The following is a 16790-nucleotide window of genomic DNA, read 5'->3' as shown; positions in this document are numbered from 1 at the left end:
GACACCAAATGTGCAGAGGCTTTTCCCCACCAAACAAGTCTCCAATTACGTCTTATTATAAACTCCACTCTTTAATTTAGTATCTACCAACTGGGTGTTGTACAGTTAAATTCAATTCAATACTATGCACCAAACCCTTAAGGGCTCAGTCCTACAAGACTGCCCCCACTTCAGATGCCAATTGCAAATCCCAGTTTGTCACTTGTACTTCTGACCAACCAGCTATAAATCAGGGATTCCCACAACCTTCTCCTCCCATCCCAAACCAGTTTATTGATTTATAACAGAAGATATTACAAAGGATACGGATGAACAACCAGATGAAGAGGTACATAAAACAAGATCTGGAAGGATCCTGAGTGCAGGAACTTCTGTCCACATGGAATCCCGTTTTGGGATATGGATGTGTTCACCAACTCAGAAGCTCTTAGAACCCCGTACTTCAGGGATTTCTATGGAGGCTTCATAATGTTGTTACCAGAAAGGGGTCCCAGTCCAGACCCCAAGAGAGGGTGCTTGGATTTCGCGCAAGAAATAATTCAAAGCAAGTCCACAGTCCAAAGCAAAAGTAAATTTAAGACAGTAAAGCGGTGAATGTATACCTACTGTATAGACTGAGTAGGGCATTCCTGAAAGGAAGAAGAGGAACGCATCCACTCTAGGTACAATATTCATTTATCAAGGATTAAAAACAGATCATGGGGAGATGTGCTCTGCTACAAGGGTTTGTGATAAAGGATTACTTTTCTTAATTATTATATTTTGCAAAAATTAATATTATTATCTTTAAAGCAAAATGAGGAATGCTTTTGCTCTCAAGGTATCAGGGACATCAGGACACTCCCAAGTCTGGATCTGTTTAGTAAACATTATCAATCTGTTCCCTTAACTGTAAATGTTTAGAAGCTGGAAATGCCTAACTTTCTGGAAATGTAGCCCAGCAAGTCCCAACCTCATTTTCCTAGCCCTCACTCAAAATGGAGTCACTCTGGTTCGAACCCTCTGACAATGTAACCATAATTGATTATTAACTCAATCTTCAACTCCTCTCTCCTCCAAAGAGGATGGGCTGGGTATGGGGCCAAAATTTTTAAGCTTCTAATCATAGCTTGAATTTGCTGGTGACCAGCCTCTATCCTAAAGCTATCCAGGAGCCCAACAAGAATATCAGAAAAAAAGACACTCCTATCAACCAGGAAATTCCACGAGATTTAGGAGCTCTGTATCAGGAACTGGCAACAGAGACCAAATACATACTCTTTCTTTCTTTCTCCTTCCTTCCTTCCTTCCTTCCTTCCTCTCTTTCGTTTGCTTGTTTTTTGTTTTGTTTTGTTTTTGATACAGGATCTCACTCTATTGCCCAGGCTGCACTGTGGTGGTGCGATCATAGCTCACTGCAGCCTAGAACACCTGGACTCAAGTGATCTTCCTGCTTCACTCTTCTGAGAAGCCGGGACTACAGGCACTTGCCACCATGCCCAGTTAATTTTTTAAATTTTAGTAGAAACAATGTCTCCCTATGTTGCTGGGGCCTGGTCTCAAACTTCTGGGCTCAAGGGATCCTCCCACCTCAGCCTCCCAAAATGGTGGGATTATAGGTGTGAGACATCGTGCCTGGCCCAAATATATATTTTTTATGTCACAGTGGTCTTAGGCAAGGTACTTACCCTTTTCATGTCTCAATTTCCTCCTGATGTGTTAGAAAGACAAATATAGGCCTGGCACTGTGGCTCACACCTGGAGGCTGAGATGGGCAGATCATTTGAGGTTAGGAGCTCAAGACCAGTCTGGTCAACATGGTGAAACCCCATCTCTACTAAAAATACAAAATTAGCCAAATACTGTGGTGCGTGCCTGTAATCCCAGCTACTTGGGAGGCTAAGGTAGGAGAATTGCTTGAATCCAGGAGGCAGAAGTTGCAGTGAACCGAGATCACACCGCTGCACTCCAGCCTAGGTGACAGAGCAAGACTCTGTCTCAAAAAAGAAAAAGAAAAAGAAAGACAAATATAGTAATGCTTATAAAGAACTAAGAATCTTATGGAAATTTTTTTTTTTTTTTTGGAGACGGAGCCTTGTTCTGTCACCCAGGGTGGAGTGCAGTGGTGCAATCTTGGCTCACTGCAACCTCTGCCTCCCAGGTTCAGTTCAAGCAATTCTCCTGCCTCAGCCTCCCAAGTAGCTGGGACTACAGGCACACACCGCCATGCCCAGCTAATTTTTTGTATTTTAGTAGAGACGGAGTTTCACTGTGTTGCCTAGGCTGTTCTCAAACTCCTGAACTCAGGCAATCCGCCTGCCTTGGCCTCCCAAAGTGCTAGGATTACAGGTGTGAGCCACCACACCTGGCTCTTAAGGAAATTTTTAACTTCAGTACTTGGACCTCCACAGGACCCAAAGAGGCAACTTTATTTCAATATAGTTGGTTTGCTTTGTAATCCCATGTATTTGTTTGTTTTATGCACATAGAAGCATTACTTTGAAAAGGGGGTCCCAGATTCTACCAGAAAGCCAAGAGGTCCATTAAAAAAAAAAAAAGAAAAAAGGTTAAGAACGTCGAACAAACTGCCAAGACCATGTCCACCCCACGAGCACAGAGCTCCACTGCCCGTCCACATCTGTGTGATGGTGCGCATGGGTCAAAAGGACTCCTAGGAGGGTGACGAGGTCCAGAGCAAGAGAGTTATCCTGACCCCGAAGTATCTCATCGAGCACAGCATCGTCACCAACTGAGATGACATGGAGAAGATCTGGCACTACAACTTCTACAACGAGCTGTGTGTGGCTCCAAGGAGCACCTATAGTGCTGACCGAGGTCCCCCTGAACTCCAAGGCCAATCACGAGAAGATGACCCAGATCATGTTTGAGACCTTCAACACCCCAGCCATATACATGGCCATCCAGGCCGTGATGTCCCTGTACGCCTCTGGCCACATCGTGATGGACTCCAATGAGGGAGTCACCCACACTGTGCCCATCTATGAGGGGTAGGCCCTCCTCCAGGCCACCCTGTTTCTGGACCTGGCCAACCAGGACCAGATTGATTACCTCATGAAAACCCTCATGGAGCACCACTACAGGTTCACCACCACTGCCGAGTGGGAAATCGTGCGTGGCATCAAAGAGAAGCTGTGCTATGTCACCCTGGACTTGGATCAGGAGATGGTCAGAGCGGCCTCCAGCTCCTTCCTGGAGAAGAGCTACAAGCTGCCCAACAGCCAAGTCATCACCATTGGCAAGGAGCGGTTCCACTGCCCTAAGGTGCTCTTCCAGTCTTCCTTCCTGGGCATGGAATCCTGTGGCATCCACAAAACTACCTTCAACTTCATCATGAAGTGTGACGTGGACATCCTCAAAGACCTCTACGCCAACACAATGCTGTCTGGTGGCACCACCATGTACCCTGGCATCCGTGACAGAATGCAGAAGGAGATCACCACCCTCACCACCCTGTTGCCCAGCACGATGGAGATCAAGATCATTGCTCCTCCCGAGTGCAAATTACTCCATGTGGACGAGTGGCTCCATCTTGGCCTCACTGCCCACCTTCCAGCAGATGTGGATCAGCAAGCAAGAATACAATTTGTCCAGCCCCTCTGGCCCCTCCATTGTCCACCACAAATGCTTCTAGGCGGAATTTTACTTAGTTGCGTTACACCCTTTCTTGACGAAACCTAACTTACACAGAAAACAAGAAGAGATTGGCATGGCTTTGTTTGGGGGAGGCGGGGGTGGGGGGGGGCTTGATTCAGGATTTCAAAACTGGAACAGTGAAGGTGAGAGCAGCTGGTTGGAGTGAGCATCCCCCAAAGTTCTACAATGTGGCTGAGGACTTTGATCGTACATTGTTCTTTTTTTAATAGTCATTCCAAATATCATGAGATGCATTGTTAATAGTCGTTCCAAATATCGTGAGATGCGAGGAAGTCCCTTGCCCTCCTAAAAGCCACCCCACTTCTCTCTAAGAAGAATGGCCCAGTCCTCTCCTGAGTCCACACAGGGGAGGTGATAGCATTGTTATTGTGTAAATTACGTAATGCAAAAGTTTTTTGTTTTTTTTTGAGACGGAGCCTCGCTCTGTCGCAGACTGGAGCGCAGTGGCGCCATCACGGCTCACTACAAGCTCCGCCTGCCGGGCTCAAGCTCCGCCTCCCGGGTTCAAGCTCCACCTCCCGGGTTCACGCCATTCTCCTGCCTCAGCCTCCCAAGTGGCTGGGACTGCAGACGCCCGTGCAGACACCACGCCTGGCTAATTTTGTTTTTGTGTTTTTCGTAGAGACGGCGTTTCACCATGCAGTGTTAGCCAGGATGATCTCTATCTCCTGACCTCGTGATCTGCCCGCCTCTGCCTCCCAAACTGCTTGGATTACAGGCGTGAGCCACCACGCCCCGCCGCAAATGTTTTAATCTTTGCCTTAATACTTTCCTATTTTGTTTTATTTTGAATGATCAGTCTTCTTGGCCCCCCTTTTTTGACCCCCAACTTGAGATGTTTGAAGGCTTTTGGTCTCCCTGGGAGTGGGTGGAGGCAGCCAGGGCTTACCTGTACACTGACTTGAGACCAGTTGAATAAAAATGCATACCTTAAAAAAAAAAAAAAATAGAACAATAATGGTACACATTTCTAAGATACATGGCATATTAAATGAGACTCCTCAGTGGGTCTTTTAACAGAGGCTCCAAAGCTGAGAAAAATAAATGTGAAGTACCCTGAACATTCTAAAAAAGAGGATGCCAAACCATCCCCACAGGACATGCTGGAAGAATGTGAAGCCCATTTAGCAATCCTCAGTTCTCACACACCTCCCAGGAATGATATGTCAGGATTGATGAAAGAAGACTGGGGAAAAAAAAAGAAAAAAAAAAAAAGAAAGAAAGAAGATTGGAGAATAAACATGCCTAGAAGGGCCAGGTTTGGTGGCTCATGCCTGTAATCTCATCACTTTGGGAGGCTGAGGCGGGTGGATCACTTTGAGCCCAGGAGTTCAAGACCAGCTTGGGCAACATGATGAAAACCAGTCTCTATAAAAATGAAAAAACTAGCTGGGTGTGGTGGGGCACACCTGTAGTGTCAGCTACTCGGGAGGTTGTGGTGGGGGGATGACATGGGAGGGTGATGGCTTGAGCCCAGGAGATGGAGGTTGCTGTGATACAAGATCGTACTACTGTATCCAGCCTGGGTGACAGAGCCAGACCCTGTCTCAAAAAAAAAAAAAAAAAAAAGCCTAGGAGACAGTTTTCTGGAGTGCTGTGCATTTTTGTTCCCCATCCCCCAAGAGCTGGAAGAAGAGACTGCTTATCCTACACTTTCTCCACCTCAAGCCAAGTAAAGGAACTTTAAGAAATTCAGATGAGCTGACTCTGTGCCCTGGAATTTATGTCACCTGGAAAAGTCTAAAAGCAATAGACTATCTAGAGAAGCCTTTGATGGCAGAACAGAGAGAGAGGCCTACAACAGAAGGGGCCTGTACTTGCAACTTTGCAAGAAAAATTTTCCTGTGGACCATATGAGTGTCACAGAATGTAGCCAGGCTTGAATTACCTTAGAAGATTGTATCTTCAAACCAGGTTTAAATTGACCATCTAAATGGTCAGCCACAGGTTTTTTTTTGTCCAGGATTGGAGAATGAAACAATAAGAGGTCCCTAGCAAAGGATACAGTCATTGAGGAACACACGAAAGGGACAAGAAAAGAGCCAGCATTTAGCAGTGAGCCACATGCAGAAGGTACCAAAGTCAGGCTTATTTTTATTTATTTTTTTAGATAGAGTCTCGCTCTGTCACCCAGGCTGGCGTGTAATGGCACAATCTTGGCTCACTGCAGCCTCCACCCCCTGGGTTTGAGTGATTCTCCTGCCTCAGCCTCCCAAGTAGCTGGGATTATAGGCTTGTGCCACCACGTCCAGCTAATTTTTCTTTCTTTCTTTCTTTATTTTTTTTTTTTTTGAGATGGAGTCTCGCTGTGTCGCCCAGGCTGGGGTGCAGTGGCACGATCTTGGGCTCACTGCAAGCTCCTCCTCCCGGGTTCACGCCATTCTCCTGCCTCGGCCTCCCAGTTAGCTGGGACTACAGGCGTCTGCCACCATACCTGGCTAATTTTTTGTATTTTTAGTAGAGACGGGGTTTCACCATGTTAGCCAGGATGGTCTCGATCTCCTGACCTCATGATCTGCCTGCCTTGGCCTCCCAAAGTGCTGGGATTACAGGCATGAGCCACTGCTCCTGGTCCTAATTTTTGTATTTTTAGTAGAGACAGGGTTTCACTATGTTGGCCAGGCTGATCTCAAACTCCTGACCTCAAGTGATCCGCCCACCTCGGTCTCCCAAAGTGTTGGGATTACAGGCATGAGCCACCGTGCCCAGCACCAAAGTCAGATTTAATTGCACTGGTTGGGTATATCTGATATTTTATTTAGAATAGTCAGGGTCACTGCTCATTCCAGCTGAAACAATATGTGACCAATGTACTTCATGAATGATTGATTAGTGGAAACTACATTTATCAAGTGACAATATTAAGCCTGAAGAAAGTCGTCTAGCACATTGAGGATGTAAAAGCAATTATATCACCTAAGTAGATGAACACTTTTAGGCAATTTGTAGCTCCAATTAATTTTTCTATTAACTGCAAAAATTTGGCAGTTCCCAGAAATACCTCAGGGCCTCCTTTCAAATGTATGCAATGCTATAGGTCACATATTGGTCATTATAGCTTTAGTCTCATTACCCACTGCAAGTTATTTTACAGGACCCTTCTATGACTGAGCTAACCAAGGTATTTAGAACTCAAAGTATGGTTTTAAATGCTAATTTAGAACATGTATTCAGAGTATAGTGATCTGTACATATCCAAATACTACAGATTCAGTTCCTCAAAAATGTTAAATATAGAGTTATCATATGGTCCAGCAATTCTACTCCTAGGTAATACCCAAGAGAAATGAAACATACATTCATACCAAAACTTGTACATGAATATGCATAGCAACATTATTCTTTTTTTTTTTTTTTTTTTTTTGAGACGGAGTCTCGCTCTGCCGCCCAGGCTGGAGTGCAGTGGCCGGGTCTCAGCTCACTGCAAGCTCCGCCTCCTGGGTTTACGCCATTCTCCTGCCTCAGCCTCCCAAGCAGCTGGGACTACAGGCGCCCGCCATGTCGCCCGGCTAGTTTTTTGTATTTTTAGTAGAGACGGGGTTTCACCATGTTAGCCAGGATGGTCTCGATCTCCTGACCTCGTGATCCGCCCGTCTCGGCCTCCCAAAGTGCTGGGATTACAGGCTTGAGCCACCGCGCCCGGCCTTTTTTTTTTGAGACATAGTCTTACTCTGTCACCCAGGCTGGAGTGCAGTGGCACGATCTCGGCTCACTGCAATCTCTGTTTCCCAGGCCCAAGTGATTCTCCCATCTCAGCCTCACGAGTAGCTGGGATTACAGGCACCCCTCATCATGCCAGCTAATTTTTGTATTTTTAGTAGAAAGTGGGTTTCACCATGCTGGCCAGGCTGGTCTTGAACTCCTGGACTCAAGTGATCTTCCAGCCTAGGCTTCCCAAAGTGCTGGGATTACAGGCATGAGACACTGTGCCTGACCTAGCATCATTATTTTTTTTTTTTTTTTTTTGAGATGAAGTCTTACTCTGTTGCCCAGGCTGGAGCAGTGGTGCAATCCCGGGTCACCACAAGCTCTGCCTCCCGGGTTCACACCATTCTCCTGCTTCAGCCTCCCGAGTAGCTGGGATGCCAGGTGCTTACCACCATGCCTGGCTAATTTTGTTTTTGTATTTTTAGTAGAGATGAGGTTTCACCATGTTAGCCAGGAGGGTCTCGATCTTCTGACCTCGTGACTCCTGACCTCGTGACTCAATCTCCTGACCTCGTGACCTCCTTGGCCTCCCAAAGTGTTGGGATTACAGGCGTGAGCCACTGCGCCTGACTGCAGCAATATTCTTAATGGTAAAAAAGTAGAAACAACTCAAATGTCCATCAACTGATGAATGAATAAATAAAATGTGATATATTCATTTAACACATAATCATTCATATAATCATTTGGTCATAAAAAGGAATCATGAACTGATAAATGTTATAACATGGACGAATCTTAAAAACATTACGTTAAGTAAAGAAGCCTGTCAGGCGGGGCACGGTGGCTCATGCCTGTAATCCCAGCACTTTGGGAGGTGGAGGTGGGCAGATCATTTGAGGTTAGGAGTTCGAGACCAGCCTGGTCAACATGGTGAAACCCCATCTCTACTAAAAATACAAAAATTAGCCGGGCATGGTGGAATGCACCTGTAGTCTTAGTCATTTGGGAGGCTGAGGCAGGAGAATGGCTTGAACTCAGGAGGTGGAGGTTGCAGTAAGTCAAGATTGTACCACTGCACTCCAGCCTGGACGACAAAGGGAGACTCTGTCTCAAAATAAAAAAAAAAAGAAGCCTGTCACAAAGACTGTACATTATATATGGTTCTAATTATATGCAATGTCCAGAATAGGGAAATCTATACAAAGAGGAAGCAGCATAGTGATTGCCTAGAGCTGGGAGAGTTGAGGGGAAATTAAAGTGACTGCTGAAGGGTACAGGGTTTCTTTTGGGAATGGTGAAAATGTTCTAAATTTATTTATTTTTTATTTTTATTGTTTATTTTTATTTATTTACTTATTTATTTTTGAGATGGAGTTTCCTTCTGTCACCCAGGCTGTAGTGCAGTGATGTGATCTCAGCTCTCTGCAACCTCCGCCTCCTGGGCTCAAGCAATCCTCCCGCCTGAGCCTCTTGAGTAGCTTGTACTACAGGTACGTACCACCATGCCCAGCTAATTTTTGTATTTTTTAGTACAGACAGGGTTTCTCCATGTTGGCCAGGCTGGTCTTGAACTCCTGACCTCAAGTTATCCTCCTGGTTTGACCCTTTTTCAAAAAGAGAGAGAGACATTTGTGTTCTTTTGGAAGGTATTTACATCAAAATGTAAAATAACTAATAGACATCACAGAGATTTTTCAAGTTAAGAGCTTAGGTAAATAAGTTTATTCTAAAGTTACTTTAACATAAAGAACAATAAAATTTTAATTAAACTACAGGGAAACAAGAGTTCATATTTTGCAATTCTAAAAAATCTTATGACTTCAAAACTCTAGAAAACCGTGTGTCATTTCTAAATTTATATTTTAAAAAGAGCTGCGTCTGCTATGTATGTATTTAAATGATGAAAATTTTGAGAATTACAAGAAAATTACTGCTTTTCTAAGTTAAAAAATATATCTTGTAATTCATATTTTCCCATTCATTCATCTTTTTCAGTAATAGGTTTATTGATTTGTTCATTTCTTACATTGTGCCTTGTAGCGTGCTGAAGGCTGGAAATACTAGAATGAGTAAGAAAAATTCCTGCCCACAGCTTGGTTCAGGAAATGGAAAAGTGAACAAATCATTGCTATGTGTAATAATGACATTACAGTGTATGTTGTATAATCAAGCAGCAGTAATAATATCACTAAGGAACATGGTACAGAACACAAGGAAAGATCCACACAGCACAGCAAAGTCAGAAGAGGCTTCCCCTAGGACACGGATGTCCAACCTTTTGACTTCCCTGGGCCACATTGGAAGAAGAATGGCCTTGGGCCATACATAAAATATACTAATACTAACAATAGCTGATGAACTATTAAAAAAAAAAAAAAATGTTCTGTGAAGGTCAGGTGCAGTGGTGACTCATGCCTGTAATACCAGCACTTTAGTAGGCTGAGGCAGGTGGATCACCTGAGGTCAGGAGTTTGAGACCAGCCTGGCCAATATGGTGAAACCCTGTCTTTACTAAAAATACAAAACTGGGTGTGGTAGTGGGCACCTGTAATCACAGTTACTCGGGAGGCTGAGGCAGGAGCATTGCTTGAACCCGGGAGGCAGAGGTTGCAGTAAGCCGAGATCTTGCCATTGCACTCCCACCTGGGCAACAAGAGTGAAACTCTGTCTCAAAAAAAAAAAAAAAAAGTTCCATCCATAATTTTCATGATATCCACTACCATGGATCAGCAAAAAAGTTTTTGCATTCAAAGGGTTGGACATGGCTGCCCTAGAAGGTGTCCCTTTAAAGGATAAATGGAGTTCACTTTTGAGAGAAAAGGCATTCCCTGTATAAGTAAAGTTGCACTAAGTAGGAGAGGCACAAGCAAATGTTTTGCCTTTCAGAAAAACGAAATGCAGGTTTCAGTAGCTTGAGGACAGGGTGTTTGATTGGGCATAGCAAAAGACTAGGTAGGTGAAGTAAATTTGGGTCAAACTAAGGCCATGAGGGACTAGGAAGCAAGCAAGGTGCCCAGGTCATACAGTTAGAAGTATTTTCTGGTTCCTGCAAATATAAGGGTCTTAGATATTGCATTCTAGGCAATTTATTTGCCTCATCCTAGGACCTTGGTGAGAAAAAAACTCTTTGGGGGCAGGGAAGAGTCACTGAAGACTTACATGACTAGATATAAGTTTTAGAAAGTTATGTTTAGAAGTATGGCATTGAACTAAAGGAGACTGAGAATGGAGTTGGAAAGATATGTGAGGAGGCTACTAAAATAACCCAGGTAAGAATTTAGAGGATCTGTACAGAGGAGCCCTCCTAGGCTCCATCTCCCATGCAGTCACTTAAAAGTCTGTTATTTTAGACTCCTAAGTAACTCTCATGGCCCTTACCTTCCCTTGTCTGGATTCTGCAATAAGTAGCCTGCCTCTACTCTATGTCAGTCATTGCCATCCAAGTAATCCAATACATAAATCTCATTGTGTTGCTTCCTTTCCCAAAGTTATTCATGTCCTTAGAAGAAAAACTACTTAGCAGACAAGGCCACTTACGATCTGCCTCTCTTGTGTAATCTTTTCCCCTAACCCCTGCCCTCAAGCTTTACTTTAGCAATACTGACCCCTTATAAGTTTCCAACTGCAGTATATTCTTTCTTGCTGATGTGCCTTTGCCTGTGCTCCTCCCTCTGCCAAAAATATCCCTCTTCCTCCGGAAGTGTACACTTGAAAACCATTGAGATGTACACTTTAAGTGGATGAATTGTATGGTATGTGAATTATATATCAATAAAGCTGTTATCAAAAAAATTACCATTTTTAAGATCAAGAAATTGAGGCTTGAAAAGATTGTGAAAATGGTAAAAGCTGGAGATCTGAAGCTGGAAAATGACCTAGAACATACTTGCACTGCATTGCGTCAGTAGTTATGACAGTGCTGTGCTACTCCAAAAAAAAGGCCTGTGTTCAGTGAGGCACAGTGGCTCACATGTATAATCCTAGCACTTCCGGAGCCCAAAGTGGGCCAAGTAAGAAATTTTACTTGGCCTGTAAGCCAGTATTGGCTATCTATGATATTGTGTCTTCCATTCATCTACTTGATTGTCATGGAAGCTGCCCTGTTCTTCCATGATCCTGACTCTCTGGCTGAATGCTCTTGGACAGGCACTGGACCCAGGTGAAGATAGTAAATCCATTCTTTGGGATTTTTTTTAAACCAGGAACTCTGCTTTTGGAGAAAACTGTAAGATGGCAAATTAGAAAGTGAGTGATGGGCCAGGTACTGTGCCTCACACCTGTAATCCCAGCACTTTGGGAGGCCATGGCAGGCAGATCACTTGAGCCCAGGAGTATGAAACCAGCCTGCGCAATATGGCGAAAACCCATCTCTATAAAAAATACAAAAATTAGCCAGACGTGGTGGAGTGCCCTTGTAGTCAAATCTTCTTAGGGGGCTGAGATGAGAAGATTGCTTGAACCCAGGAGGTCAAGGCTACAGTAAGCCATGATTGTGCCACTGCCTCCAGTTTGGGTATCAGAGCGATACCCTACCTCAGAAAGAAAGAAAAAAAAAGTGAATGATGAAGAGATCATTAGAAAGCCCTTACATTATTTGAGTCCCTGGGTCTAGCTATCATTCCTTGGATTCTATAAGCCAGTGAGTCTCCTTTTTGCCAAAGATAGAGCATCCAAATTCTGTATCCCAGTTCACTTATGGGCGTCAGGTGGCTTACAGGTATGCCAAGGCAGGGATCCCTGCTGGAAACCTCTAACAGCAAGCATCCTTGTCTATTGATCCCAGTGTATTATAATTTTCTAAATGACCTGATCTGATAATCTAAGAAAACTCTGAGGAGCACTAGCTTAAACTAGAGCACCAATGCTAAACTGGGGGTGATTTTGCCCCTTGGGCGACTTTCGGCAATGTTTGGAGACATTTTTGTTTGTTATCGCTGGAGGAGGTGCTACTGGGATCTAGTAGGTAAAGACTAAAGACGCTGCTAAACATCCTCCAGTGCACAGGAATCACCCTTCACAAGAAAGAATTATTTAATCCAAAATGTCAATGGAGTGTCATTTTTCAGAAACTTTGAGCTAGGGTAACCTGAATCATTACCGTAAGAGTGAACAGATGATAACAGATTCTTGGCAGAGACTTCAAACGTCAGTGCCAAATTACACATCTAAGTTAAGATACCTGCATGATGGGTGGGGAAATAGGTGCTTCCCTGTCATCTCAAGACAAGTCTGAGGGGCTTTAAGAGGACCATTTGGAAAAGATGATATGTACCCCTGAATCTTACAGGGATGATATTTGGTAACTGATGTACATTTGAAAAGTTCTAAATCAAGAGGCTGAGGCTGCCTCTGAGCAGAAGATGCATATAGGGCCTGGGTGTGAAGGCTCATGCCTGTAATCCCAGTACTTTGGGAGGCTGAGGCAGGCAGTTCACTTGAGGTCAGGAGTTCAAGACCAGTCTGGCCAAAAATGACGAGACCTTGTCTCTGCTAAAAAAAAAAATACAAAAATTTGCCCGGCATGGTAATGCCTGCCTGTAGTCCCAGCTACTCGGGAGGCTGAGGCAGGAGAATCACTTGAACCTGGGAGGCAGAGGTTGCAGTGAGCCAGGAATGTGCCACTGCACTGCAGCGAGACTTTCTCAAAAAAAAAAAAAAAAAAAAAAATGCATATAGGGCTGATTAGGAAAAGTTCACACTTCTGTGCAAGATACTTGTATACTTTTTGTGGACTAAGTGAGAATCACATGTAGGAGATTTGGACTGAGTCACCTTGAAAGTGGCTGTCCAACAGGACTGTCAGTTTGGATGAGAGGATCCCTGGAAATTAGGGGACTAAGGACTAGGTCATAGCTGGCCATCCAGAAGATACATTGCTGAGCCAAGAGGCTGTAGGTGAGGGTTCCAGTGATGGACTCCATGACAGAAGGGGTCAGCTTCAGACCTCAGCCATACCCCAAAGCCACTGACTGCTAAAACTGTGTCAGTCCAGAAAGATCCTTTCTGTTCTTGTCTTCTACAACTGTGGAGGGGCACAAAACAAAAACTACTAAGCCAGGGAGAAGAGAGAACAAGGTAGAGGAAGTGGTAGATAATTTTTGATATTGCACTGGGCAGGATTTTTTTCTAATACTAGGGGTAAAAGGCCGTATTTTTTTATTACTATAAAATCACTGGAGGACATTTTTTTTTTTTTCCTGACAGAGAGGGTCTTGCTCTGTCACCAAGTTGGAGTACAGTGGCATGATTATAGCTCACTTACTGCAGCCTCAAACTCCTGGGCTCAAGAGATCCTCCCGCCTCAGCCTCCAGAGTAGCTGTACTACAGACATGTACTGTCACATCCTGGTATTATTTTTTAAAATTTTTTGTAGAGACAGGATTTCACTTTGTTGACCAGGCTGCTCTCGAACTCCTGATCTCAATTGATCCTCCCACCTTGGCTTTGAAAAGTGCTGGATTATAGGCATGAGCCAACACACCTGGCCTGGTGGACTTTTTAATTACGTGACAGTGAGTGGAAAAGCAAAAATGCATTGCCTAAGATTTCTTTTAAAATATAATTTTCTCTTTTTCTTTTCTTTCTTTTTTGTTTTTGTTTTTTGAGAGACAGGGTCTTGCTCTATTGTCCAGGCTGGAGTGAGGTGGCACAATCATGACTCATGGTAGTCTTAATTTCCTGAGCTCAAGTGATTCTCCCACCTCACCCTCCATAGTAGCTGGGACTATAGGCATGATCCACCATGCCCGGCTAATTGTTGCATTTTTTTGTAGAGACAGGGTTTCGCCATGTTGCCCAGGCTGGTCTTGAACTCTGGGCTCAAGCAGCCGCAGCCTCCCCAAGTGTTGGGATTACAGGCATGAGCTACTGCGCCCAGCCCAAAAACATATTTTATTTTATTTTGAGATGGAGTTTTGCTCTTGTTGCCCAGGCTGGAGTGCGGTGGTACCATCTCAGCTCACTGCAACCTCCGCCTCCCAGGTTCAAGCGATTTTCCTGCCTCAGCCTGCCGAGTAGCTGGGATTATAGGTGCCCACCACCACACTCAGCTAATTTTTGTATTTTTGGTAGAGACGGAGTTTCACCATGTTGGCCAAGCTGGTCTCGAACTCCTGACCTCAGGTGATCTGCCCACCTCGGCCTTCCAAAGTGCTGGGATTACAGTCGTGAGCCACTGTGCTTGGCCCAAAAACATATTTTAAAGCCCCAGCTTAAATTAGGGTTTCTCAATAGTGGCACAAATGATGTCTGGGACTCTCTTGTAACATCAATGCAAAGGAATGTGACTAATTCTTTCTCCCACCAATCTTCCTCAGAAATATTGCCAACTATCCACTCAGGGGACAAAACCACCCCCAGTTGAGTGCCTGGACACTCAACTGCTTCTTCTGACTCCTTCAGATGTCAGATGTCAGGAGTCAGATTGAACTGACTCCTTCAATGCTCCAGGCACTAAGCAGAAGGACAAGTTTTTGAGTCCTTCAATGCTAGGCTCTGGGAATATTATGAATAAGATAAATAGTCACTGCTCCCATTGAGGAGTTCAGGAAAGACAGGCAACAAATTAAGTACACCAAAAAATTTAAGATAATTACAAATTATAATACATTCTCTAAAGGAAACAAGCAGGATGCTGAAATGGGAAATAATGGGGTGAAGAGTGCTGTGTTAAACAGAGAATATCTAGGTAGGAGTTAGCCAGGTGAATGAGGGATAGAGGTTGGGAGTATCTGTAAAATTGTCTCTACGGAAACAGCATTTACAAAGTTTTATTTAGTATCAGGTACATAAGCACCAAAATGTATATTTTCTACATTGCTATTTTTTATTTGCCATTACTCAGTTACAAAAATGAGAAGGTACTTGTTTTTGATATGACCATTCAATTGTCTTCCTCCCTCCCTGTTTCTATCTCTCCTTTTCTTTTCTTCTTTTTCTTCTTACTCTTCATTTCTTCTTTTTTCTCCCTTTCATTAGAAGAGACTTCTTTTCTTTCTTTTTCTTCCTACTTTTCATTTCTTCTTTTTTCTCCCTTTCATTAGAAGAGACTTCTTTTCTTTCTTTTTCTTCCTACTTTTCATTTCTTCTTTTTTCTCCCTTTCATTAGAAGAGACTTCTTTTCTTTCTTTTTCTTCCTACTTTTCATTTCTTCTTTTTTCTCCCTTTCATTAGAAGAGACTTCAGTATCCGGTCTGATGCACAACTCTAAGTTGTACTATTTACATTATATTCTCCATGAATGGCACCTCTAGAATTCTGTTTCAGAATCGGTGTGACTCAGCTGGGTGTCCACATACCCTCTAGAATTCTACTCCAGAATCAGTGACTCAGCAGGGTGTCCACACTTTGGAATGTATAATCTATTCTCTCAAGGGGATGTTTGTTGATTGATTTATTTCCTAATGATAGTGTTCTTCCTTATAAGCCATTATAAACCATCAGGAAATATTGTTTGAAGAAAAGTAAAAGCTAAGCAATCTGGACTGTGGGATAAAAGGATAAATATAAATACCCAAGGGTGAGGGGCAGGAATTCACTGAAGTTAAAAGTGGGAGAGGTATTGCATTGTATTCTATCAGAGTGCATTTGTTTCATGAGAACTTGTCCACTGCAAGGACTTCACTTGGTGTCCACCTGAGAAGTACTTGCCTACTATTATCTAGGCACTAGTCTTGAATTCCCGATCTCAGGTGATCTGCCTGGCTGGGCCTCCCAAAGTGCTGGGATTATAGGCATGAACCATGGCGCCTGCCCGTGAAACTTCTATTCTGTGAAATTTCTATTCTCCTCAGTGAACCCAGCATAGGCGATCATTTGTGGTGCAAATTGAGGCCTGAGTGTCAATGCCTACATAGAATTTTGTATCATGGCTAATTTATTTCATTTTTACCATAAAATTAGTAGAAGCTTTTATATTTTCTACCTATTCCAATGGAGATTGAGCATCTTGCATGATACTTGGGTACATGCTCCCATTTTGGAGACCAAAAAGTCAGATGTCATGAGACAGATTGAAACTGGCAATTTTAACAATTTTTTAAATATTTAACCTTTTTTATTCATAGATTTGAACTTCAATCGAGTGCATTTTAACAGCTACATAATTAGAAGGCAAGACTCCTTCAATGCTCCAGGCACTAAGCAGATACTAAGGTTTCAATAAATATTTGCTTTGATCATCTTGATTTTGACCTAAGGGGAAAATGGTGAGATAAATTTCTTCTTTGCATAGATGGAAAAGGGAAACATAATTGCTTTCAGAGAATCTAGGTCTTAAGAAGTTGGGGGAAGACAGATGAGAGGAGGAAATACAATGTTGAATTGGGATAAGTTAAGTCTAATATTTCTTTGCACAAAATTGGAAACCTGAGGCCCTTCAGTGGCCAGCCTTAATGCAGTTTTTGTAATGCATCGAGACAAGACCTTCTAATGGTCGTAGTGTGTGACTGTGAAAGAGGAGGAGAAAACATGTAAAAAACGAAAA

General features: G+C 43.4%; 1 long non-coding RNA gene and 1 pseudogene across 1 annotated transcript; both read left to right on the top strand.

Moving 5' to 3' along the window:
• The first annotated feature begins 2624 nt into the window (after positions 1–2624).
• LOC117092129 lies at positions 2625–3631 on the top strand (annotated as a pseudogene).
• Positions 3632–4385: 754 nt separating this feature from the next.
• Positions 4386–16595, top strand: LOC117093835. The gene is made up of 4 exons (XR_004441268.1): positions 4386–4564; positions 6528–6533; positions 12998–13008; positions 16585–16595. It is a non-coding gene; the product is annotated as an uncharacterized LOC117093835 (long non-coding RNA).
• Positions 16596–16790: the final 195 nt, after the last annotated feature.

The sequence above is a fragment of the Trachypithecus francoisi genome, unplaced genomic scaffold, assembly GCF_009764315.1.
Source record: "Trachypithecus francoisi isolate TF-2019V2 unplaced genomic scaffold, Tfra_2.0 Lachesis_group12, whole genome shotgun sequence".
NCBI lineage: Eukaryota > Metazoa > Chordata > Mammalia > Primates > Cercopithecidae > Trachypithecus > Trachypithecus francoisi.
This window is presented reverse-complemented; position numbering and strand designations above follow the sequence as displayed.